The sequence below is a fragment of the Cygnus olor genome, chromosome 6, assembly GCF_009769625.2.
Source record: "Cygnus olor isolate bCygOlo1 chromosome 6, bCygOlo1.pri.v2, whole genome shotgun sequence".
In the NCBI taxonomy this organism is placed as follows: domain Eukaryota; kingdom Metazoa; phylum Chordata; class Aves; order Anseriformes; family Anatidae; genus Cygnus; species Cygnus olor.
In genome coordinates, this window is record NC_049174.1 from 21,499,927 (window position 1) to 21,523,717 (window position 23,791).

Sequence of the window (23,791 nt, forward strand, 5' to 3'; positions counted from 1 at the left end):
GAGGTATCTATTTAAAAATTCTTGTGACAACAATGTTGAAAGCATTTTTTACTTGGGAGGAACAGTATTTTTGTCTCTCTTTCTATTTAAAAAAAAAAAAAGAGCCAAAATGTCTGTTAGAAAGGTAGTTCGGAAAAATGTTTACAACCTGTCATTCTGGGATGTAACCCCTTCAAGCAAAAATAAAGTACATCTTCACTACTACTGCAGACCCTCTTGTTCTTTTCATTAAAAAATGCATCCTGTTCAGAATTAATTGTGAAATTGTTCTGGCTTTGGACCCGATGATCTCTTGAGGTTCTTTCCAACTCCTACAATTCTGTGATTCTGTGATTTGCAATGATGATGCATAGAAACTATTTGCAATGATAAGTGTTTTCATGGCTCTTCAGCTTGTAAGACAGACAAGAAGTTAGCTAGCTGATGACCACCATGTAGTAGACAGGTTTCCAGGGGTGGAATTTCTAATGATTTTCAGAAGTTTGTGTGAATTCAGAAATCTGGGCTTTGACTTTTTTTTTTAAATAAAGTTCTCCAAAATCAAGAAAAACTGTGTGTTGAAAGTTGTCCCTAGGTTCCCATGCTTTCATTCTTTAACAGTCATTGCTTTCTTCATCTACTGTATGAAATCTTCAGACAAACTTTTCTGTATCCGCTGCTGATCTCTGACTCATGGTATCTCATTTCCCCTTGCCTGCAATTTTAATCCTCTCCTTACACCCACATTACAAAGTAGCCTCACTAATTCCATCCTTGGTGACATCCCTCAGCTATTTTTACTTCATTCAGTTTTTAAAGTACTCACTTCTCAGGGAAAGTCCCATTTTGTTGGATCTTAAATGTGCTGCTTCTCTTCTGAAAGATTTTATTGCTGGTTACGCATAGGAACCTAGAAGAATTGTAACACAATTCCAAAACCACAACTGTTTAGGTGCCTTCAGATATTTGGAAGATAAAGTGGTCTTTCCCCATCTGTCAGAATTTGGAGCTGAGATCTTAAGGCAGCACTGATAGTCAGAGACGTGGGATTTATTCTACATATTTTTTTCCATTCAAGGAAGTCAGAGTTTATACTTAGGACATTGCTGAGCCAATACCAGTGATTTTCTTAATGTATTGTATTTTGTCATTCCTCAAAATGAGATATATCTAATTTGATGTGTCCATGGCAGGTTCTCAGGACACTTGTTTTAGAAATGAACTGATGGAACTAGATCTGATGCATCTTTTTTCCTTCAACTCCTTAACATTTTTGTGTCTTTGTTTAGTGGTTGTTCTTCTGTGGTGGGAGGTGTCGGTTTTTCTCCCAGGTGATATGTACAGTGGTCAGAGGATTTTGAAATTAAACTAACTTTCAGGGTTTTTTTGGATTGTTCTCCTGCAGTGTAGGGCACATCCCCCCCCCGGCAGGTACAGTGGCAGTAGGTAATGCTCGTTTGCTGCTTTAGAAAAGCAAGGTGAAAATGCAGAAGGTGTGGGAAACTACAGCAGTTTATGAGTACTCCTTCAGAGCTGATTGTTAACAGCAAGGGGGATAGGAGAAAATCTGAAGCAGCTTATTTTGGAGAAGTAATAAGGATCTGACATCACTGTCTGAACTGTTGGAATATGTCTTGTTTCTAAGCATCTTTCTTTGACTGTTTTTATATTTCCACTGCCCAAACACTTACAAACTTTCCAGTCTTTCTCCCAAAATACACCACTGCAATGCTTTTTCATCCATAAATCTCAAATGAATAAAGGGAGAGGAGGGAAATGCAATGAATTGTAAATGCTAAATGAAACCTTCAAAATAAAAAATGACTTAATCTAGAGGAAAAAAAAAAAGGGGGGGGAGGGAGATTTGGTATCATGATAGTTTTAGAACTATTCAAACAAATCTTTTTTTTTTTTCTCCTGGTGGTGTTCTTTAAGACACTGCTTACAGTTTTTTCCTTTTTTTCTTTTTTTCCTCGCCCTGCTTTTACTCACCAAAAGTTTCCTGGATTCTGTAGCTTCAGTATATAAAGCTTGCCAGCCAATGGGTTTATGAGATTTTTGTTTTTTTCTTTTTAAAGACTGCCTGCCAGGACTTCAATCCAGAATAAGTTTTTATGGTAGAATTGAGAATGTTTGGAAATAATGACACATGATGTAAATGCTGAAATTTCAATCTATGCAGTGTCAACCAGTATTTTATACATGTATTGACTGTAGATAGAGATTGAAAAAACTGCTTGGTATCATGAATGGTCTCATGGAAAGATCCATGTGGTGTCAGTGAAAACTCCGCCCCTCTTTAGAAGGGGCAGATATTGTGATATGACATTTTTATGACCTTCAGCAGGTAATCAGGCATCTCTTTAGGTCCCAGCTTTATTTGAGAGAATTAGGGTACGAGTATAATTCTGGCCCCAGTTGATGGTGATCATAAACTGTCTGTAATTTCTGGATGAATAAAGGGAAGAGTTAGGGCAAGAAAAATAAACAATATTTGCTTTCACTGGAAAAATGTTAATGTTGATTGCATATAAGGTTTAGATGTTAGTGATTAATTTAACATGTTTAGGGCTCAAGCTTGAAATCACATTTGAGTGGTCTCAGAGGGAAAGTACAGCATGCCGTGTACAGCACAGCAGCAGCCATGTGTGAGTTCAGCTGTACCATGCCCTTACAGGTTATTGACTATTAACTACCGGGCTGTACCAGATGGACACATGCAGGCTGGCCTAGCAGGCCCCAAATCACAGGTACCAAGCGAGCCCTTTTCCTGCTACATGGGGATTTTCCTTCACTCTTCCTGAATGTGAGCTGTCGGCTCTCTGACCAGCTGATGTGGCCTTTGCCTGCTCATGGTACACGGATCTGTGGTAGGAAATGAAGTGCCCAGTGAATTGTTTATGTTGTAAACAAAAGTTTGTCAGAGCCTCTTGGAAGACCTTCAGATGGAAATACCCTTGAAAAATCCTACCCTGATTAACTGAGAATTGTACAGTTAAGTGCCAACAGCATGTTCTCGGAAAGGAAAACTGGTCGAGTAACTAAAGAATTCTTGTCTAACATGTAAACAGGAGGTGCAAGATTAGAAATGATTATGAGTTTTTAGCATTCACTTGAAGATTCAATAAAACCCAGTGAGATCATAATAGCTCTACAGTTTCTGGCCTTTCCCACGTCCTGTCAGATCAAGCTTCACATCTCAGTCATATGCTGAGAAGTGTTTCCTTCAGCCACTTTGTGGGGTCATGTGAGTAAGTGCCCAACGTGGTAGGAAGATCTCCAGTCTGCTTGCAAAGGAGCATATGATACTTTATCAAAGATAGGAAGGGAGAGTTGAAACATGTCAAAACTTTAGCTGAAATTGTAAAAATTCAGTCCTTAAGCTCCACCCTTTTAAACACTTGGCTTCTGACAGTAACATCAGATCTGCCAGCAGATGCGAATCGCATCCTTAAACTGTTGGGGTTACACCAGTTATTCTTCCCTGTGGTCGTCTGTGGCTTTGATTAACAAATGGTTTCAGTTAAATGGCCAGCAGGCAAGAAATGGTTTGGTGGCTATTTATGAGAAGGACTCATTTGCAGGTGTGACACAGGCTATGGAGATTCATTCTTCTCCCTTTTCATTTTGATAGTTTAATAACTGCCAGGGGTGGCATACTTGGCTCTCTCATATAGATGGTCTAAGTGGAGGGAAGTTTCCGTGTCTTGTTCTGAGCGGAATAGATTTCTCCTACTCTTGAGCTGCTGGAGTAGGTTAGTTGTAGCTGCTTTTTGTCCTGTGCTTCAGCTAGAAGTCAGTGAAGAGCTGTTTGTCATCACACAAGTCTGAGAATTTTTTTTTTTAATCTAGACAAGGTTTTTGTTGCCTTTGGATCTTTTCCCTTGCCTGTATTTACCTGAAGATATTCTTTTAATTTGGTGATGTTTTTGAAATGTTAGTTTGAAAGTTCTGGCTCCAAAGAGAGGCTTTCTTCTTTATACCGGCTGCAGTATGGCAGTGACTTCATGTCCTTGTAATAAAAATGCCAAAAATTGTGATCGTTTTTGTTTTAGGTGTGTCAAAAGAACTGTCAAAGGGTCATTAGCCACAGCTTGAATCTCTTCCCTGATAGGAAGGTGGAGTTCTTTCCACAGATGCCTTTGGGCAGTGTGTGAAACCCAAAATCTTCTGTTGGAAGAGAGAAAGTGTGGCAGAGAGGTTGATAGGTTTTAGGCTACTGGCACGTAGCTGTTTACATGGTAGCATGAGGGTGAATGGAATTTTCAGTTGAATTTTAGCTGTCCTTTGTTTGTGTTTTTCTGCTTTTATAAACTATGTAGCTAGCTGCCTGACAACTTTTTTTTTTTTTCCGGATAGCATGCTGAAAAACAACAGTATCAAACTTTAGTCTTAAAATAATACTCATGCTGCTTTTGATCAGATTCTGTGAAGTGCTGATCTACTATGGGTAGCCTGCGGGAATTGGGACACGTTTTAGAGAGATTTTTGCAAAGGAAATACCTGCAGCTGGTCTCTGACCTAGCTCCTACCACTAAGGAGAAGAGTAGAAGCTCTGCTGTAGCCGATGTTCTGATCTACACACCTTGTCACTGAAGCTTCTATTGCTGTAGCTGTGTTGGGGGTAATTTTGTCTATCCTTCTGTCTTCACCCCCACACCAGGTCCGTTTTTTTTTTTTTGGCCAGTGTAGACAAATTCGAAGTTCTCTAGTGCTCCTGAATCAGGGTCTTTAGTTTCTAATTCACAAGCTTGCCCTACATTGGTATTGGTAATTGCATTTCTGCTTCCACTGTCGTTCTGCTGTCATGCTGTTTACCCTTTGCTTGACTGTAAATTAGTATTGAAGAAAAAAGTAGATATTTTGTAGCTATAACTAGCAGTGCATTCCTCATTTTATTAGTTTTTAGTGAATTACATTCAACAAGAAAAAACTTCTAAAACTGTTTTGAACAAGTGTGGTGGTTAGCAGCTAAGCCCTCGTGGTACTTCTGTTTCTGCAGGGTGACAGCATGCAAGTGGAATTCATGAGTTCATGTGTTCATGAATTATTGCATGGGCACAGAGCATGAGTGTGTAAATCATATACAAAATGCTACTTGGCTAGTTCCTTCGTGGGTAGGAATGTGAAAATGACTGCAGTTCTGACAGAATTCTGACTGTTGTGATAACGCAGAATACAAAATTAATAAATGTTTAAAGTAATTGGAGAGGTATCTAATACAAATGTTATATTCTTTTAGGTATATTTTACTGAGATTTTGTTATATTTGGAGAAAAATTCTAAATTGAGTGAGAATTCAGAAGTGGTTTTCAAGTCTCAAGAACTTGCGCTTCCTGAGGTCTTATAGCTTAGATCATTCAATCAGTATGTCTGTTCTTTCCTCTGAAAGCAATGAAGTCCTTTTCCTCTGAATTTTCTTGGGTGTTTTTACATGACTTCCAAGGCAGGAAAAGTGTTTTACTGTTTTTAGTTAATATTTATAAACTTGAGTCACATTGTTTCAATGCGTTCAGTATATATCTGAACACAGTATAGATCGGATAGGTACCATGTTAGAATTTTCAGAACTAAGGAGGTCAGGAAGATGAAATGCTTGCTAAACGAGAATGCTGTTTCTCATAATGAGAAGGGACTTAGTTATAGGAGTTCTGATAAATAAAGCCTGTAGGCAAACTACCCAGATGTAGTTTAAGATGAAAACAGGATGTTGGTTGTATTGCTGGAGGACTACTGTATAAATCAAAGGATATGCTGTTATTACTGTGTAAGGAAACTCTACTCCCTTGGAGTGGTTCTGTATATAAAAGAATGGTAATTGCCATGCTTATCAAGGCCTGGCAGTTCTCCTTTTCCAATTGTGACCTGGTGAATCCACCTCTGGTGCATGACTTAAAACGTTGCCAATTATTTTAATCCGCTATTCAATGGGACAAACAAAGTGGTTATTTTTACCTCTTTATAGTTCCTTAGATTATACAAATAGAAACCCCCTTTCCTATATTCAGGCCAAGGGTGGCTTACTAAGGGGAACTGTGGGTTGTGTCCCCAGCGCCTGTTAAAGCCTGCCGGCTCCAGTTGTGTCACTCAGCCGTGTCATCTGGAAATGGCCAGGTGGCTTTCTCCCCTTGCAGATGTATGAGCTTGCCATCTCGTGATGTTTTTCCCCTCTATTTTCTTTGTTCAGTAGCCTGAACTGTGCTTTGTTTTTCTCTTAACTTTTTTAAAAGTGTTTCCCTGCCCCTATTTCAATGAACATTCTGTTCTACTGTTCCTCAACACTAACTAGAATGGTGTTGCCTTTAACTTTGTTTTTTTAAAAGTAATACTTTTTAAGCCTCTGAGCACTATATCCAAGCACACTTCTCCTCTTTAGGAAGAAAGTATGTCAAATTACTGTTCTGGTTTGTTTCCCACAGGTTTATTTTTCTCTTCATGTACACAGTAGGATAACTTAGATGGTTATTTAAGAAATGTGAGTTTCTCTTAGATGGAAGTAGCTGAATCTGGGACAACAGCAAGTATGTGAATAAAAGTTGATGTTTCCATAACATTACAGGCGCTTTTATAGAGGGAAAAAGAAAAGGGGCAGGTCCTTAAGAACAGAACTGTTTTGCTAGAGTGATTGTAGTGTATCGGTTTGCGCTGGCTATCAAAGAGTTGTTGACCTCTTGGTATTTGTACTCAAGTGCAGAGCTGGCCCTGCAGCGAGGTTCCTGCCTGGGCATCAGGTTTGAAAGTGGGTCGTGCTGCTGATGCCTGCGTGGCAGGGGAACAGTGTCTGGTAAGGAAGTGTAAAGAGGGGAGTTGTGAGTCGGCTGTGCAGGACTGTCTTGGAAAGCAGATATGCCTCGCTCTTGAAAGCATCTTGAGGGCTTTACTGCATGAAAACAATATTAAAAGAATATTACGTTTGCTTTATAGTGAATTATAAATTTATCTGCCAAGTATGTGGTTTCCATGAAGTTTAACGTTCAGAATGACTTTTCTATTATTTACCAAGCGTATCTACATTTACCTGGAGTTCGGTGAGAGAAGGATGTTGTGGGAGCTGTTTAGGCTTGTGTAACAAGCCTTCACAATACCTAAGGAAAAATGTATTTATAATAATAATGTTCCAAAAGACATTACAATTTCATTGTTTAGACTGTAGCACAATTGAAGTAACTTCTTTAAAGGGCTAAGTAGGACTGTTCCTTTGGAACATTATTCATTACTCATCTAAATTTTCACAGTTGAGAGAACTTGTATTGGGTGAAACAAGCTATCCTCCTGGTGTTTGAATTATGTTCTAGATCACACTTGTATTGCCACGTTATTTGTGTATATTAGAATACTATTTGGCCAAAATTACTGGAGATGAGATGCTCTCAGGGGTTACCTCTTGATAAAATGGTCGTATTAAAACTGAGATATAACCATATGCCAGTATCCAGTAACATATGTATTTCTGAAGAAGTAAGGCCTCACTAATCTGTTTCTTTCTGCTTTTTCATAGGGGTAGGATAGGAGGAAGAAGCTTTCAAATCTTGAATTTGTTTCTTGTATGTACTAAACAGTTGTAGGAGTTGATCAGGAATTAAGTCTTTTTGATGAAATGGCATAAAGTTCTGAGGTGGAGATCAAATTGTATTGGATATACTTGGGAGAAGACCACGTTTCCTGTAGAGGCCTTTCTGTACAGTTATTTGTGACTAATTTATGGAGGGACAACCTTTTCTAGGGCTAGAAACTAATTTATTAGTTTCAGTCAGTTGGTTATCAGACGTCATAGTGTCTTTAGCAGGGGTTCATCAAATAAGGGTAGGTAATGATTTAGGTTAGACCAGTGATTTTTGGAAAATGCATACAACTTTCTAGTAGTCATACCTTACGGTCATTAAAGATAACTTTCAAATTCCAGCTGTTAATATAAATGCATGCTGTTCTTTAACAGGCCAGGAGCCTGGGTATCAAGAGACATGCTATGGAATTCTGTTGATGTGACCTCGTAACTGGTGGATTTGAAAAGCATTAAGCATTATTTGAACTGCTCCAGTACTCTGAAGGCCTCTTAATTATACTGCCAGTATTGTTTTTCTTAAACCATCTAAGGAATGAGGGATATTTTCTGGAGTTGTCGTCTCAGGTGTGCACTTACACAGACATATCTTACTGTGCAGGTTGTTTTGTACCTTTTGTTGTGTTTTTTTCTTTAAATTTTCAAGCAAGTATCACAACTCTTCTTCCACAAAGCAAATAGCTGTTGCTTTTGATTAGTAACTTAAACCTTGATAAGTATGTAAATACCTCAGCAGGGCTCTCCTTTTGTGGAGCTATTTACGTTCCAAAACGATCTGTTCAAAAATTTCTAACTGGAACATAGGACTTGGTATAAAAAAAATAAAAAAAAACTTTTTCTTTACTACATTATCTGCACTGATTTACTTCTTTCCTCCAGGAAACACATTTGCATTAAAGATCCGGTCTTCTGTTTGGTTAGTTCCTGCTGCTTATTGCTTACACGGGATCCTCTTTGACCTTACAATTAACAGAAAAATGACTGATATCCTGTGAATTAAATCAAGCCGGAATTAAGTACTGGGAGCTGATAAATTCTGATGAGTTCTTTCAAATCAAGCTTCCATTTTCACTTGCAAAGAGCCTCGGTAACAATGATAAAAATAAATAAGATTAAAAAAACAAGGAATATGGTTTTCATAGCATCTCTGGTGCTTTGTGGAAGGTTTTTGATTACAGAGGTCAGTGATACCACCAGTTCCTCTTGCTAAATGTTGGCTTTGTCCTAAGAAAAAGTTCAGGTTTATTTAATGGAAGGTATGCTAATCTGGCCTGAGCCATTTTTACCTGATCTGTTTTGGCTAATTGCCTTTTAGCTGCAATATTTGCATTGTATGTTTGCAGTTCATAGTCCCAACTGATATACCGCAACTTCTATTTCCAATTGGTCTGTTGGTGTAAGGATGCTTGCTGCAATTCGTCCGATACTGAAACAGTAGGAAGTGCAAGAGACTGCTCAACTTGCTTTTAAGCTTTTGCTTCATAAACAGTGTATTTGACCTTGCTAGACTGAGTGAAGAGTGGCAGTAAGTATGATAAATCCTGGGTAGCTCTTTTGGGAACTTTGAAAGTTGTTAGCTTTTGAATAAAAACTAAGCTTCTGGTTATTAATTTGCATTTAGTTGCAGAGTGAAAGTCTTCTACTATTTAGGCAAAAACCTGTAAGTATGAAAGGTGAAAGTCTAGGCTTGTGAGTATAGATCTCAGGCAATAAACAAAGGACCAGAATTCATAAAACTGGCCCAACCCCATCGTAAGCAGACATTGCTGTGTTTCTAAAGAGGCTGAAAATAAAATGAGTGGTTTTATTATCAGCTTCTTTACTGTGCCATAAGGATATGTCATCAGTTTCTAAAACAGCATGTGGCCTGTGTACTGTGGGTTTCTACAAAACAGCTAGAGAACAAGTCTATTCCAACTGGCTTGTGTTGGCTGTAAAGCAGGCATTTGCACTGCTAATTGAAAAACCTTTTTAGGAATCTGCAAATTGGGGAGGAAAAAAAAAAGCTACAACCACTGATCTAGATTAGTAGACTTGCTCAGGATTCAAGAATTTAACTGCAATGTCTTTTTCTACACAGAGCAAGTGCAAGTTGTTTTCTCCTTTATTTGGAACAAATTAATTGGCAGATAGCTGATCTGTGGATAGTAAAGGCCTGTGTTACAGCCTGTCTCTGAGGATTTCTTTGAGGGCAGGGTTACTGAATCACTGTGATTTAGGTTAGGGGGAACTGTGGGAGGTCACCTTGTGTCAGCTGTGGCTCAAAGAAGAGCTAATGTCACAGAATAAGATGTTCAGGACCTTATTCAGTCAGGTTTTGAAAGCCTCCTAGGATAGGAATTTCACAGACTATGGGCATCATGTGCTAGGCAGCGAAGATTGGACAAACTTGCAAAAGTTATGTCATGGTCCCGCAGGGTTGCTAAACTTGGTAAACTGTGCATGAACATTTCATTTTGTGTCTAATTATGAATCACAGTTGGTCTTGCATGCACCCATGTACTGATGCTGAGATGCGCTTGTAGTGTCGCAAGCTGTTTTGTAAAAGAAGTGCACTGTGAATTGTTCAGTGAGAGGTCTTGGTTGCTGGTGGGATAAAGGAGGTTTTGTATTTTAATTCCTGGTCTCAAAAGTGACTCTTCTAAATTAAAGCTGTAGTGCGTGTTCTCTTTGATTTACATTGTTTGGTATGTCTCAAACTTCTGTCCTGACTCTTTGCTCATAATATTTTATTTTGCTGATGCCTTTTAGCTTTGAATGTGGCAGCCATTACTGTACTATCTCAACAGCATGTTATCCCAAAGTGTTTCTCTCTTTTAGAGTACAGCATTAAAGGAATCTAGATTTTTCTTTTTCTTAATAATTTTCTTAATTCATTTTTGCAAACTGTCTTGTCTGGTGGTATGCTCTGGCATTAAATAATAGTTTGTGGCTTCTGCAGTGCAAATCCCCATTCCAAATGCATGCAGCAGCAGCAGGATAATGGATGCTGGACAGGTGTTTGCCCCTTATGTATGATTGATCTTAAACTTTTATCTTGTATTCCAGCGGCACAGACACCAAGTAATCTCTTAATCGCATAGAGTGAAATGAGTAACAATTGAGATCTATATTGTCTGTTCATCTTGTATTATATTATTGTAATTTTGTTGGAAATCAAAAAGACTGGTAAGAGATGGAACTGGCATGTCAACGAATTGACAGGGTTGAATGTAATGTTGTCTGTTTAACATCACTGTAAATATCCAGGCTTGGTAATGTGGTCTGATTCATACATAAGCATTCTGTTTGAAAGCGCAGGAAGCCAAAAAAGGAAGATGGTTTACATCCCTCAAGCTTCCAAAAGTGTGAGTTTCGGATTGGAATTTAGCTATAAAATATTGAGATTTTTCAGAAAGAGCTACATCGTGAAACACGATGGGATACCAAGGCCTGTAGCTGGATACTTTGGCAACAGAGCCTGCATGTACTTTTCTAGAGTGTAGAAAAGGGACTGGTCTGTCTTGGCAAGCAGCCAGCCTCTTTCAGTTTCTACTGTCTTGAGTATTACATCTTGAATGCTTTAAAAATAGGAGAGAGAACTAGACATAACAATAACAAGCCTTAGTATTGGTGAATAAGTGAAACTGTGTTGCATTGTGCTGATAAAATTAATCTATCCGTTAATCCATTCTATTTGTTTGTGGCATGCATACATGTGAGCATAAGTTTTGCAGATGAAAGGATCCAATTCTAAATACTACTGGAGTTGATATTTACTCATTTAACTTGTTCTGTTGATTTACATAGACCTATGCATGCTCATATACATATTGTCACTTAATGTTTGAGTTCAAGCTTTCTCAGAGCTTAATCCTACAAGTTCTGTATATTTTCAGGTAGCAATGTTGTATGCATTGTCACTGATGGTAGTTGCCAACAGTAGAAATAATCCTCCACTGTTACATTAAACCTGAATATGTACTTTCCTTAACATAGCTATGTGCCTTGAATTGAACTCCAAACACACAAACACTGCTCAGTTGATATACTTTTCTTCAGGAATTTCTTCACTGGCCGTAGCATGGTGCCTCACATAAACTCAAGACAAGCAGAAAGATTGTTCTTTCTAGTGTCAGTTTGTGTTCTTGGTCGCATCCAGCTCCCATGTGTAAGAAGGGTGGGAGGTTGGGACTTCCAGCCAGTGTTATACAGCAGGGTGTTGCAGTTTTGCCCACTGTGAGCATGTACAGACAATTTTCTTTCTTCTTTTTGTTATTTTAAAATAAATAAAAGAATATGACCTGCAGGTGACCTGAAGAGGAGATTTCACCCCACTGGTAAAGAAGGTAAGGGCATCTTTTCCTTCACCAGCCATTTAGCTGCATCACTTAGCATCAGTTGTGCTAATAATATGCTGCCATTTAATTTGGGCTTAAAAAAGAACAATAAAAAGAAATTATAGGTAGGCCCAGCTGTAAAGCTTGTCTTGTAATTTTCTCAGAACCTTATGTCATTGTTACGATCCTTTGCCTTTGACAGCCACCTTGTAGATTCGTTAGCTATGCGTGACCACAGAAAGATAATGGTGTATTTTTAAAGGCTGCTAGATTGTACTTAAACTTACAATCTAAAAAATTTTTTGACATAGTCTGCAATGTCATTGTGACAGATGTGGAACAACAGAGTTGAACAAAGATATATTCCCAAACATGCAGAAAATAGAATTATGAGCTTAGGTGTGATGATGAGCTTGAGAAACTATGTGAGTGTACACAGAAATAGAGCACTGGTGCAGTGTGTTATGAACTGCCATTAGTTACCCATGTTAATTTGTAGGAGTTGTTTGGAAAACAGTTTTAGCCAGGCTGTTGGTGTGCATTGAGTAGTTAGGAGGCATGGTTTAACAGTTCATACCATGATTAGCAGTTGGATCCAGTGAGGTTTTGTAGACAATTGCTGATCCTTAGATACAGAAGGTGGTGAAAGGTTGGTAGACCTTATGCAGAAGAGGAATCCAGAATCACAATCTATTTCCTCTCTTTTTATCATAGTGCCTAATTTGACAGGTGAATTTTGGTATCTCCGAACAGTCGGTCACAACTTGTTTTGTCCTCTGTACATATCTGAAGTGACAAAACAAAATAAAAAAGTATTTTCCTGATCCCTATTGGTATGTCTGAATCAATAGTAGACCATCTTTGTCTAACAAACAAAAATTGTGGCTGTCCCTGCACTTTCAACACAAAACCACTTACCTGTTATGGTAGTTGCAGTTATGTGATTACATTGGTTATCCATGCACGTTCCCTCCCTAGTTCTACTGAAAGTGATAAAGAAATTTTCACATGTGTAGGCTACATTTTAAAACTGGCAAGGATAGAAATCCAGGAATGGAAATAACTTCTTGACCCATTAGATAATCTTGATAGCTGTTATTCATCTCTCTTTTGATTAGATGATAGAATAGATTTATTTCCTCTGGAAAAAAGGAAAGTTTTCACAAATTTAAGTCATATGTCAGCAAGAGACAGAGACAAAATTATCAAAATGTGATGGGGCTTCTGCAGCGTAGTTTTTGGACTCTTCCTGAGAGTGATCTGATGATGATAGTCGCCCGTCTAAAATGTTAAAGTTTTTAATTTTGCAGAATTTGTACTCTTGCACTGTTCAGTGAAATAGTGGGTTTACATATGTTTTTCAGCTTATGCTGTCAGACATACCGTACATAGCAATACAGATATTTTTGTCTTGTTTTTTTTTAACATTGCAGTAATCTGTTGTTCTTCTAAAGGAAGACGTTTCTGTTCTAAAAACAAATGACACACACACAGCTATGTAGCCAAGTGACCAAGAGAAAATAAGTTCCCATGATCTATGTGTCTGTACAAGTGATGGGGGATCAGAACTTGTCCTTTGTCCAGTGGCTCAGTAGCGCGTGGCCTCAAGAGAATATGTGGCTATGCCTCTTTCACTGTTATTTTCCATAGAAATGCAAGAATGTGTCTCAGTGCTGGATAAGAACAGTTGCATTGGGGTTTTTGTTTTGCTTAGTAAGATGTGTTTTCTTGTATCTAAATTCCTGTGGGTTGTATACAAATTTGGGCTACATATTGATTGTGTTTTTGAGGAAGAGTGTAAAGTTGTGTGTGATACTGCGGTTCTTTGTTAGGGGGTGGACATAAATGTTTTGTGTTGCAGTGCCAAAAGCTATGCAGCCATTTAATTTCTGTTCTTTTCATTCTTGAACAAATGCTTCTGTTCTAGAATGTTTAAAAACAAAAGGAACTTCTTAGGCATCTACATAAATAAGTAGAAATCTGAGATACAAAAAACATAGACTTTTTTCTAGTGCTGGTGAGACAAAACTAGGACTGGCAGAATCCTGTCTTTGATATTTGATTTTTGTGATAAAATTAGCATTTTTTTTCTTTTCTTGGTGTGTGTGTGTGTGTGTGTAACCTCTCATCTAGAACTGAGAAGTTCTGTAAAGCCACATCGCAGCCCAAGTGCTGTTCAAGTCACTAGTGACCAACTATGGAAGTGTAAAGTACTGGCTAGCTTTGAAATTATAGTTAGCAATTTGATGGCATAGGCTTTTTAGTGCCATCCTGAGGCATTATTCCAAACCCCAAAATGCAGAATATGCACAAATTAACTGTGAACGCTTCCCTATAAGAAAGTTAAAAAGCAGAGAGGAAAAAAAAACACACACAAAATAAACAACCACGACTCCAACAAATGCATGCTAGTTACTTTCTCCATGCATCTCGCTATACACAGCTTTCTCAGAGGCCGTACTTTTGAGGGTGCATCTGTTCCTTGATAAGCAAAGTACCTGCTTCCCAAATTTGTACCGTTCCATTTAGCTTTCTGTGCATGACGGCATAGGTGGTAATAGAGATGGACAGAAAAAAATCTAATAGCTCTTTAGATAGGCTAACTTAAATAGCTTATTTTATTTAGAATTAATGGACTTCGCTTCCATTAGTTGCACCTGACTTTGCTGTGTTATGTGTAAACCATATTGCTGTGTATGTAACCGGAGAACTGGAATGTCACTGTGTGAAGTGCTGTAAGTACAGTTGTTCTGTGTCTGCAGGAAGACACTTGAGGAGAAGTCTTCTAAATCCAAGCAGACAAAATAACAATAGCTAAGTCTGTTCAGGAAAAAGTATTTTCCTTTGAGTGTGTGTTTTGTCTATAATATTGTTCTGTTAAACACATGATTTTAATAAGTGCCGACAGCACTGAGTTTTTGGTACTGAAATGAATGTATTTTACTGTGGTCGCTGTTGCTACCTTGTTAATACAGTTAGTATTTGTCAGACGTGTCTTCATTTATTACATCTATATTATATAATGTAGAGTGCTGTATTGTAACAGTAAAATAGGTAAACAATATGCTCAAATGAAATTTGTATAGCTGTGGAAATCAATACTACTACATAATCACCTTATCCAACTCATTATTTTGATTTGGGGCCCACGAAAGTCTCTGATGTGTTAACATTTTTTTGCCCATATATTAATGTCATGCTGTCTAATGGCAATAGAATCTCCATATACAAACAATTTAAGAAATAAGAGGAGCGATCTCTTAGCAGAAATAATGGCTTATAGCTATTTGGCAGTTGAAACAATTACTGGTCCCCTCTTGAATTTCTGTCAGGCCCCCAGGGAATAAAATATTCAGTTTTTTCAGAATTTTGCCCTCTGGGATAAGGAAAAAATGACAGCAGATGAACTGGCATTCTAGTTCATGAAATGATGCAAGTGAGCTAAAATACAGCTTTTTGTTCTCATTTATTACTATAAGCATTGACAGGGAAAACTAATTGTTGCTGATCATACTTCAAAGCTGAACATTTAAAATTATCTAGGACTTCAAGCAATTAATATGTGCATGGTCTTACGTTATCTGTTAGCTTAGAAACTACAGAAATATCAGATTTATGTCTCGAAGAAACCTTTAGTTTGAAAGTGGAAAGTAGTTGTTGCAATCCTGGCTGACCTCCAAATCTCCTTTCAGTATCAGTTTATTCACTAAATGAACAGGAATAGCTTTTCTTGTAACCCTTTTTGGCTTTTAACTGGAACACCAGGAGTTTGGGCAATAAAGGAGAAAATAGACTTTTAAGCCCAGCTTTGAAGTATTGTTCTCCTAGGTCTTCTATTTTGCATCAAATGATGTATGATTCTTTTACACGTGAGAAGTGTTTTAAGAGGGTGTGGTAGTACTGAATGCAGTATTAAGACCAATTTCACAGATGTTTATTCACTTTCTTAGAAGTTAATACTGTCCTACCTACTGTTTCAGAGAGAACAGTTTAGAGATTTCTTCAATCTTAGTATTGATAAAAAGACACAATATGAAGAAAACGATTCAACTTTTGTTTGAAAATGTACATGCATTGTGAAAATTTGTTAAATTATTTTAAAACAAAACAGTGAATCAAAAATACACGTCAATTCTTAGAGTATCTTTAGAATTTCATTATTTTTGCTTTATGCTCTTAAAAACCATTTAATGCATTTATGAAGTACCCTGATGTCTTTGCACTAATGTATTTCTCAAGATGTGATTTATATTCTAGGGATATTTTTTGCTGAACAATATGAAGAAAAAACTGATAAGCCAGTTTCCTGTCTTCTACAGATGGGATTAGATATGATCAAACTTAATCAGAACAAGAAACTATAAAGTTTCAAAATACAGCCTACCTGCAGTGCCACCCTGTGGTTTTTTTTTTTCGTGGTTTCTTTTAAAGTAGCCAGTTTCTGCTAGTCCTCCATGAGGAAGATGATATGAATGCTAAAACTTCTGTGCTCCTCGCTGCAGACCTGCTTAGCAAGGATCATGCAGCAGACTTTCTTGCCTCACTTGGGGAAGGCAGCACATTGTGGCCTTTCTGAAACCCGTTCAGAGGGAGGAATAGAAAGAGGATTTCTGAGTCTTTCAGTCATCTTCTGCATCAAATCTCTAAGCAATGGCTATTTTGGTCACTGAAATGGAAAGATCACATCAGAGCAGGAGAGCAAAGAATGTACCCTTTGACAGCAATAACTTGGAGGAGCGTGTTAACTGGTCCAGCTGGTCCAGCTCCTGCTGCGTATGAGTATGCCTTAGGTATTGTAGTCAGTTGTGTAGGAGCACAATTTTTTTAAAATTAGATTCTCTAGGTAGATTTCTTATGTAGGTAGTTGATGCTCTTTTTCATTGAAGACATCTGCATTTTTGTTGACTTTAACTGAAGGATGTCAGAGGACATTCTTAAAAGCAGTTGCGCTTTGAGCAATACGTTGTGCTTTGCCTTACAGCATTTTAAAGGGTGTAAATCTTAGCAGGAGAAGTACCTGCAGGTTTAAGACTGATTTTTCACATAGAGTGTAAGTAATACAAGGTTGAGGATATTTCATACCAGGCAAGCAATTAAGGAGGAACTTTTTAGCACTTTGCCTGCCTTAGAGAGCAGAACCAGTTTTCTTCCTCTTAGCCAGCTTTGTCTTGCCAAAATCTCTGGTTGAAAGGCAATGTTTTTCCCTCTCTGTATCTTTGCTCAGCCTCTCAGGCAGGGAAGAGAGAGCAGACTGGTTTGTCTCTCTTCTCTAGGTGGCAGTGCCAACATCACCATTCCAGGCAGATGCTGCAGCAGCACTTCTCTAGGCATGCTATCACATCCCACCGCCTGCTTCCAGAATTTATTATTGGAAGCTGCCCTGCCACTCAGTTGTCCAAACAGAGCTGTTTGCCTAAAATTTTTGGGTGTTAAAATTATTTCCCTTGATATTGTAAGAGTTGCTATTTGCAGTGCTTTGAATGTACTTTCAGTATTTTCTTGCTACAGAAGTAGTTATTTTAATAAAATGAGCTATCATAACATATGCTGGGATACCTTTTGCAGCTTGTATTTTCCTGCCCTTTAAGTCTTCAGAACCTTTGATGCTTGCATTGCCTGGCTGTCGGCCTGAGCTGCCTGCCTCAGTTTCCTTACCTTTAAGGAGCACTCGCTGCCTGCACCTGGCTGGGGCACATGAGCAGTGCACAAAGTGAGCTTGGGCTGGCACAACCTTGGTGCCTCCAGCTGCGGCCAGGTCCTCTTCCTTAACCAAAATCTAAATAGCAGAGCATGGAATGTACCAAGCTGCGTATTTAATGTGTATGTGCTTTCTGTGGTACACAGGTACTTACGTTGAGATGCGTCTCAGTTATGAAAGTTGGTCTCTTCTTGAAAGCTAATGTTTATTCCGAATTACCTTATCTCCCTTGTGAAGTGTAGGTGGAGGAGCGTGGATGGGGGACCTGAGTTGTAGTCTGAAAGCCAGCAGTGGAAACAGCTGGTACTGCAGCAAGTTGCACTGCTTGCTGTGTGGCACTGTGGAGTCATAAAGAGGGAGAACTAAATATTCAGAGTTTTCTTTCCAGCATTGGCAGGGCTTCCCTTGTGTGACAGGAACCCTTTTTTTATTTTTTAAATATAATAGAAATGCACCATGTATATAAGCAAAGTGCTGAATTTCTCACTATTTGCTGTTAATTCAGTGAAACAAAAGGTTTAAAAAGCAGTTACTAGATTGTCCTACTTTATTTTCTTAAAACTACTTCCAGTTAAATACATCTCTTTGGAAGCCTGGCTTTCCGGGTAGCAATAGCCAAAGTTAGAAGTGGATGTGAGGGAGAGTAATTGAGAAGTTTTTGATTACTCATCTTTATTTAGGAAGCTTGTTTGCGCTTTCTACCAGACTTAAGGTGCTGCAGTAGTGGGGATGTGTAAACTAGAGTCTGTGCTTTAAAGCAGTTATTGCAGAACTCGTTCAGGCCGCAGTAAGATACAAGAACAACTTCATTGTACATTAAATCTTGTTCTTTGTTCAATGGATGTTTTTTTGAATGACTCAAATATAAGTCATGGACAATTCTGATTACTCTTTCTTAAAACGTAACCCAGAAAACTGAAATGTACACATGCATGCGCCTTCTTGTGTATCACAGGTCTCAACTTGAGTCCCTTCTGTATTAGAAATTTTGGCTAGCAAAATGTCTCACTTCATTCTGTGGATCAGAAAAAGGTTGCAGTTTTAATTTAAGAAAATACATATAAAAACTTTTATACAGTGGGATTCAAGTTGTGGTAAGACTTCAGCCATGTGAAGAAAAGCCTGTTTGTGTCTGCGATGGCACGTTATTTCATTGGGAAGGAAGATCTGCGCTAGCTGTTGTGAAGTTGCCATTCATGACTATGCTAAATGCCCTTTCATATATTGTTAATAGGTACTTTTGTTTGTCTTTCTTTAAAATATCAAGAGTTGTCACATGACCTCATCTCTAAAACTGTCTTTATAAACCTTTATGAAAGAACAACTTTTCAGTTTAGAAACAATCCAAAAAAATCTATATAAAACATTGTTCATGCATCCTGTTCCTTCAGTTCTGTGATATGCCGTGCCTAATTCAGATTTTGATAGAAAAAGAAAATTGTCAGAAATAGTCACCTACCATAACTGTTTGCCTTTCTGCTGAAGGCTTGCAGAGTTTACAGGGCTAAAGTAAAACACTGAATCATAAGCGCTTGATGAATGTTATGCCTGTGTCTAAGAGTGGAAAATACCAGGTGAGCAGACCTGGTTCAGGGGTTGGTATGTCACTACAACAATGTGATTTTTTTTTTCCATTGCCATATGAAGACAAGACACCTAGAAAGATTTGTGATCTTGCTATAGCATAAGATGCTACTGGACAAGTAAATATATTCACTTATCTCTCTCTGTCTGCTCTCCCCCACCTCCCCTTTTGGTCCAGCAGAGCTCAGCTTCATTAAACTGCTCCGTTCGCTTTTCTTCTTTCTTCCTGCTTTCACTCAGTGTTGTTCTTCGTAAGCTTTTTCATTTGATAGCATTTCAGTATTTGTACTCCACACAAAGGCAAGTGTTTGAATACTTATATTGCCTCTTTTCTGAGTAGGTAGAAAATTGAGCTGACAGCCCTGCCCTGTAAAGAGCTTATAAGAACCTGGTGCGCTTTAACATACAGAATTATAAGTATCTTGTACAGTTGCACAGATGAGATGGGCTGCACAAGTGGTACAGCACTGTGATGAGCTGCATGCCCATGCAATGCAGCGTGTTGTACCTGTTTTCTAGAATATCTGGTTTATCTAGTCGCAGTCTCATGGACCTACTGTTGAGGTGGCACAAAGAGGGTTTCGATAAGTGGACGTTCCAGTACCATGCTGGAATGGGGGGTGGTGAAACATGAGCTTTGCCAATTTTTGCTGTTGTCTCTTTAGTTTACAGAATACATTGCTTTTTTTGTTTGATTTTGTTTTTTTATTTTATTTTTGTTTTTCCACATGCTCACTCTTGGCAGGTATCTAGGATAATTTTTTTTTTCAAATCATAATTGTACAAATAGCACTTTAAGGATACTACCCTGTTACCTTCAATTTTCAGCTACTTTGTTGAGGCTACCATATTATCTCTGCTATGTATAGAATTAACTCTGTATTTTGGAACTCTTTCGACTCTTTTTGTTGACTTTGAACTTTCTTCTTTTCAATGCTGGAGAGAATCCCCAAACATGATATGCCCATTACAGAAATTGGTATGATACACTCCCAGTTTAGTTGACAGTGATACTGATACTGAGGATGTGTTGTTATCTGGATTAAATAGTTGATGTGTGTGCATATTAAGTAAGTGTGTTTTTCTTCCTCATTCCTGTCCTTCGGGTAGCAGTGAACCTGGGGCATGGTCCTTCCCATGTGCCGTCTGCGCATCTGTGGTCTTTTGCTTCCCAGGCATCCCTTCGGAATGGGCGTCCTCCTGTAAACCAGTTTAAGCTCCTGTAAAACAAACTCTTATCTGAATTACATGCTGACTTCATTAAATGGGGAGGGCTTTTCAGTACAGAATTTAATATTGATCCCAGTGCAATTACGTATTATTTTTGCATCGTCTTGTGCTTACTTCACTTTAAGGAAGTACCTGGAACTTGCATGACTACATATATATCTACAGTTATAAACCTTGTCATTTATCATCTGATAAGCACACAAACTCAAAAGATTGAGAGAACACCACAAGATAAACTGCTCTGAATGTTCTGAGGAACTGAGGGAGTTATTGCTGGGTGTTTTTTTTTCTTCTTAAAGCAGCAGTGTATCGTATGTAAACATTCAGAACAAGAAATTTGTTAAACCCCCTATTAGAGCTACATCTAAATTCCCTATAGCAATGGTGCCATAAAAATATCTGGCGAAGTGCAGACTATTCTGTCAAGAGATAGATGTGATTATGAAAACTTGTATGGGGAACTTCGATCTGAAAATTTCTGAATTAAAGCAGGGGATTTTTCCAAAAGAAAAATCACAGTGGGAGCTTTATTCTGTCTGTCAGTTTTTCATTAACTTCGTAGACCCCTGGCAGTGATTTAAGGAAGCACAGTGACTCTGTTTGGAGCTGTATTTCTCAGATCTCCAAAAACATTGAGGTCTCTTTTTTTTAGTTATTTGTGTTTGGGTGCATTTGACTGGTGAATCCCATAGTGACATTTAGTGTGCCAAAAAGTCTTTGCTGTGTGTGGCTCCTGTTTCTGCTGGTTAAGGAAAATAATACTGCTTTGGTTCTCCTTGGTGTTGTCTAAGTAAATTGTGAAGAGATGCGAGGTCTCCAGAGTCTGACAAAATGTCTTGTACTGACCTTTAAATAATAAGGTGTTTGTTAGAAAATCCAAATTCTTTTTCCCTGCAGTTCTCTGCCATAAGTGAGTTTGGTTGGGGCTGGTCCAAAAGTTTCTCCTTTTTTTTTTTTTTTTTTGCATTATGAGTTTTAAATCGTTGGATAGAGACTTTCTTTAATTATGCAGCTCTAGGCACAAGTCACATTTTTCACCCCATGCCCTCTGACGATGGCTCAGTGGCAGCTAACCTCTTCTGGATCTTGAGCACTTTAAAAGGTGGAACAGTTTCCATTGTTCTCTGCCTGGTTACTCAGTATGGGTTACTCAGTTGGTACAAGCCTGCCGCATTTTTTCAGTGTGGATTTTTGGGTGATTATTCTTTTTCTTTCATTTTTTAACTGCATAATTTGGCAACATTTTGGGAGCTAGTTCTGCCGAGGGACCAGTTTCGCTGTGCCACAGCCCCAGCACAGTATCGGTTACCTTCTGGGGCTACGCCTGTGCCACCCAGAGGAGGAGTGGCTGGGGCGTGGGGCTGGCTGTCCCTTCAGCTTTCATCTTGTAGCGTGAGTGAGGAACATGGTGATGAAGGCACACTGGCCTATGGATTACTAAATTCTAGTTGGCTTTCAGCTGTGCATTGTCCACTGCTGTTTTAACCATAGCGTTGGAGCAGTAGTGAGTGTTACACCTGTGTGTGCCACAGCTACAGCTTCGTTTATGGAAATAACCAGAGCACCAGACTTGTGGTTATTTGTTTCATTCCTTTTTCTAGCTCCCAGGTGTAGTGAGATCTAAGTGTACTGCTATGAATAGGCTGTGCTCCAAGCTTTTGTGGAGGATTATAAACTGGGATTAAAATAAAAAGGAATTACTTGATCATTAATCGGTGATCTTATTGTAACATTGTCACAACAGACCAAGAAATGTTGATCCTGGCTTCTCCATGCTGTTTAGTTTAATATGTATGCAAGCAATTCTTTAAGTGTATGTTGGCATCTCTAAAATAAAAACAAGTCTTGCTGAAACTTCCCAGAGGCAGCTGAATTTGGCCTGTTTGTGGCATTCCTGCCTACACGCAGTGCTAAATGAAATAATACAGTTGTTGCACAAACAGGGAGGGTTATAAAGGTAGCTTTGCTGTGACATTGCATCTGTCGTGAGAGCTTTCCCAGAAAAAAAGAATATAGTAATTATATGATTAAACAATAAGGAAACTTTTTGGGTTGTGCACTTCCTCAGGCTATTAACCTAACCACTAATTAACCAACAGGAAATTCCAGACCTGAAAATTTCGTTATTGCTATACTAAACTGTGAATATGTGTGTGTTAATGAGAATTACATTATAGCCATCTGTATCGTGTTTTTGAATTGTGTCAAAGCAGGAGAAACAGAATATACCATCTGTTACCTAGCCATAGTAACATGCTGCATAAATCAGGTCACCAAAAAAAAAAAATAAATTAGAAGATCCCCCTATCTACAACCCTAGTTGTCTCTTTATTTCTTGTATTTTATTTGTAACAACCGCTAGTGCCGTGGCACTACCACCATTATAGTAATCACGGTAATGACGCTATTCTGTTTGCTTTGTTTTGTTTACAACTTCTATGGTATAACTTCAGTATTCGGGGAGGAAGAGCTTCTTGAAGTGATAATTTCTGGGCAGTTATTGACTCCTCAACTTCAGTTTTGTATTCTCTCAAATGCATTTGAATCCCTGAAACCAAGAAGCTAAGGATTGCCTTGCAATTTGCAGTTCTTTTTTGTTCTTAAGTAACTAAATTTTTCTGGATAATGTCTACCAGTGATCTCTCTTTCTCTGAACAGTGAGCATGAATTAAAGCATTTCACTGTCATCAGGCCCTGCGGGTTTTTGTTGTGCCTTTTAAGCCTTGTATGCCCTTTTTCGTGAGTTCTTTTCTCCAGTATTTTCTCTAGTATTTTATTTTATTTTTTTTATTAAAAATTCTTCTCTGGGAAGAAAGCTGGCGCAGGAGAAAACACTAAAACAGCTGTGGGATAGTGAGGCAGATCCTTAGCAATTGAGATGAAATGTGACTCAGCAAGGTGTAAAATGCTGCTAATGATTGCATATTACCTTTTGTGCTGAGTAGGGAGAAGAGTGATCTTTGATGTGAAAATGAGGATAAAAGGTTGTAATTGAGATAGAGAGGTGGAAGAGTCATGCAGCAGTTTAAGGGAAGTCACCCTGTGGACAGGTAGCCCAAATATGGACTTATCTTTTTGTCCCCAGTAGAAGTTTCTTTTTGAGTAGGCACTCTCATTTTGTCCTTGATTGCACAGCTTTGGCAAGAGCTCTTAAGTACTAAGTTATTCAAGTTAAGTGAACAAAATTCTGTTTCTCTGCAGACTGTGATGCAACAAGCATGGTTAGAATATAATGAGGAATTCTTCAATGTAGCAGTATATCTACAATGTAAATGTCTTACTTAGTGCTACAGGAACATAGAAAGAACTTAAGTTCTGTGGTGACCAAAAGGATGAAGGGAAACCAGCTGATAGTCTCTAGGTTATAGACTAGCAAAAATCTTCTGTATGCCCAGAAAGACTTTCAAGAAAACTAAGGGT

At 38.3% G+C, this 23,791-nt stretch overlaps 1 protein-coding gene across 5 annotated transcripts in view; it reads left to right on the forward strand.

Annotated features, from left to right (window-relative positions):
- Positions 1 to 23,791, forward strand: part of COBLL1 (cordon-bleu WH2 repeat protein like 1) — an 81,131-nt gene that overhangs the window by 7,349 nt on the left and 49,991 nt on the right. The gene's annotated exons all lie outside the window — the stretch shown is intronic.